The sequence below is a fragment of the Panthera uncia genome (genome assembly GCF_023721935.1).
Source record: "Panthera uncia isolate 11264 chromosome B2 unlocalized genomic scaffold, Puncia_PCG_1.0 HiC_scaffold_25, whole genome shotgun sequence".
Taxonomy (NCBI): Eukaryota; Metazoa; Chordata; class Mammalia; order Carnivora; family Felidae; genus Panthera; species Panthera uncia.
The window spans coordinates 13,968,437-13,972,330 of NW_026057581.1; positions in this window are offsets into that span (position 1 = coordinate 13,968,437).

A 3,894-nucleotide genomic window follows, 5' to 3' on the forward strand; every position below is an offset into this window, starting at 1 on the left:
GAAAGAATCAAGTAAATCTCACGTGCGTGCATCTCTAAATAAATAAAAACTTTAAAAAGGAAAAAGAAAGTAAAGATCAAATAGAGATTGTGAATCTCAAAGATACAGTAACCAGAACAGAATCACGTGGCCATGATGGAGTGAGGAGGCTGGTAAACCCTCTCCCCACCAAGCCACCCTAAAGCGGCTCAAAACTGTCAAAAACAATCATTTCAGCGCTCTGGAAATCTCCGCGTACAACCAAATGAGAAGCGTTTATCCATGAAAACGAGCGACCTAAGGTGAAATTACCATACATGCCGTAGTGCTCTTGTCTGGGGCTGCTCCCTTCAACCTGTACCCCCCCTCAGCATGTCAAAGGCCTACCCAACTAAGAGAAACAGTGGCTTCACCGCTCCTGTCAAGGAGGCCCACGTGATATGAAACTGCTGTTGAAAGTGGTCATTTCGGTCACAAGCCAAGAGGGAGCAGCTTCACTACCCGAAAGTAACAATTCTGCTTAGGGCAAGCCATACTCCGGCAGACTAGCCAGATACGGTGTTCAAGAGGCCAAAGGGAGGCGTGAAAAGCACTCCACGTGGCCTGGGTTGACCAGAGGCTGAGTACATCCATAGTAGAGACTAGAGTTTAACACGCTAAAACGTTCATGGTCGACAGGGCCTAGATACACGCATACAGAAGACCTCAGAGCACCCAGTGGGAGTAGCAGCGAGGGAAAACTTGAAAGCAGTCTGAACTGTGAACGGAGCCCCCCAGTCCACCTGCAGATTCACCTGGGCAGAGTGGCAGCCTTCCAGACTGGAGATATTTGAGCACAACCTCTGACTAATCTTTGGCGGTAGCCCCAGCGACGCAGACTCCGGAAAGGTCCCCAGGGAGCCAGGCTTTCAAAAACAGAAGATGAGAAAACGAACTGAATGGAGACATCAGCCACAGATCACGGGGAGACAGATTTCACAAATTTAGGCCAGTTAAGTTACTAATCACAAACAAAATAAAACCACCACCACCACCCTCAGGGAGAAATAAGTCACAATCCATAGTTGCTACGGTATGTTATTCAAAATGTCTAGTGTTCAAACAAAAATGTTTAAGATATGCAAAAAAAAAAAAAAAAAAAAAGACAAGAAAGTGTGACCTATAGTCAGGAGGGGAAAAAAAGGGAATCAATAAAAACTGTCTCTGAGTGAGCCCAAGTATTAGATTTAGCAAAGACCTCATGCTGCTATTAGAAACACACGTATAGAACTTTTTCTTAAAAGTTCAAAGAATCAAAGAAAAATATGACAACAGCGGCTAAACAAATGGAGACTCTCAACAAAGAGATATTACTTTAAAAGAGCCAAACAGAAACTCAGGAGTTGACAATTATAATAACTGAAAGGAAAAATTCAGCTGAGGAGATCAAAGGGTACATTTGAGATAGCCACAAAACAAACAAAAAATCAGTAATACTAAGATAAAGAAATATTACCCAATATCAGACAACATCAAGTATGCCAATATACATGTAATGGGGGAGTCAAACGGTAAGCAGAGAAAGGAACAAAAGAATATATTTGAAGATATACTGGCCCCCAAATTTTCCAAATCTAATGTAAAAAAAATTAACTTACAAATCTAAAAGCTCAATGAATCCCAACTAAGATAAACACAGAGATCCACACAAGGGCACGTCTCAGTCAAATTGTTGAAAGACAAAATGATAAAATCTTGAAAACGGCAAGGAAAAAAAACATCCATCATGTACAAAGGAACAAAGAGATTAACAATTGACTTCCCAAGGCGCCTGGGTGGCTCAGTCAGGTAAGCAGTTGACTCTTGACTTCTGCTCAGGTCATGACCTCATGGTTATGAGACTTGAGTCCCAGGTCTGGCTCTGCACTAGGCAGGGAGCACGAAAGGGCATCTGGGTGGTTCAGTCGGAGGAGCGTGCGACTCCTGATCTTGGAGTCGTGAGTTTAAGCCCCACAGTGAGTGTGGAGATTACTTAATAAATAAATAAAAACTTTTAATATAAAAAAAAAGAAGATGAAAAATTTCTCAGAAGAAAGTCTGAATTTGTTCCTAGCAGAGACCTGTCTTACAAGAAACACTGAAGGAAATCCTTCAAGCTGGAAGAGAATGACATCAGACATGGACTTGAACTGGCCAGAAAAAATGAGAAGTGTTCCAAATGCTAAGTATGTAGGTAATACAAAATGTATAAAAACTATTTTTCCCATTTTTTCTCTTATTTTCTTTAAAATACATAAAATGGTATAAAGCAATAATTATAACATTGTTGAGTTTGAAATATTTAGAAATATAATTGTTTAGTTCTTAATATATATAATTATATATATATGTGACATATATATATATATGACATATATATATATGACATAATATATATGACAATAAGAACCCCAAGGAAAGAGAGGAAAAAGAGAACTATTGGAACAAGGCTTCTATATTTTAATGGAATTAAGTTACTATTAATGTGAAGTACACATAAATTAAATTAGGACACATATTGCAATCCCACTAAGATCGTAACAACAGGAAAAAAAACAAGCATAATTTAAAAATCAACAGACAAACAGCCAACTAAAAAGCAAATAATGCAAAAGGAAGTCAGGGGGAAGAGAGATATGAAACAGGAGATATATGGAACATAAGTAGAATGGCAGACATTAAACCGTAGCAATAATTACATTAAATATAAATGGACTAGACATTTCACTCAAAAAGCAGAGACTGACTAAATGGAAAAGCACAACTGAACTAGATGCTAGCTACAAGGGATACACCTCAGGTTCTAATGTACAAATAGATTGGAAATCAAAGCACAGAAAGATATACCATGTTAAAACCAAACACAAGTGAGCTGAAATGGCTATATTAATATAAAATAAAACGAACAGTAATGTAAGAAATATTACTAGAGACAAAGAGGGGCATTTTAAAATAATAAACCTGCTAGTACATCAGGGAGACATAACAATTATAAATATACATACAAAGACATAATAATGATAAATGTATATACAACTAATAATAAAACCCCAAAACTCAGCACAATCTGACAGTCATGAGAGGAAAAATAGACAATTCAACCATAACAGTTGGAGATTTCAAAACCACAGTCTCACTAATAGATAGAACAGCTGAACCAAAAATCAGCAATGTTAGTCAACATATAAATAAAACTATCAACCAACTTAACCTAACTGATATTAGTAGAAAACTCTACTTTGTGAATACAGAATACACACTCTTTTCAAACACACATGGAACATTCTCCAGGATAAAACACAGGCTGGCCACAAAACAAGTCTCAAGAAATAAAAAATTAAAATCATCAAAGTATATGCCCTGATCACAATGGAACTATATTTGAGATCTACAAAAAAAAAAAAAAAAAAGGGAAAATCCCCAAAATCTGAAAATTAAACAAGACACTTGGATCAAAGAAATCAAAAGAGAACTTTAAAAATATTTTGAGCTAAATGAAAATGAAAGCACAACACATGAAACTGGGTGGGACCTACTGAAAGGAAGACTTATAGCTATAAATGTCTGTATCAGAGAAGAAGAAAGGTCTTAAAAACCTAAGCTTCTACCTTAAGAAACTAGATAAAAATAAACAACCCAAAGCAACTGGAAAGAAGGAAATAATAAAGATTAAAAACAAAATCAATGAACCAGAAAACAGAAAATAATAGTGAAAACCACTGAAACTAAATGTTGGTTTGTAACAAATAAAATTGGCAAGCCAACTAAGTTAATTAAACTTAAACTACTCCTAGTAAAACAGAAGATATAAATTATCAAATTATCAAAATAAATAGAGAACATCACTACTATATATAATTAAAAGACTTGTAAGGAATATTATAAACAACTGTATGT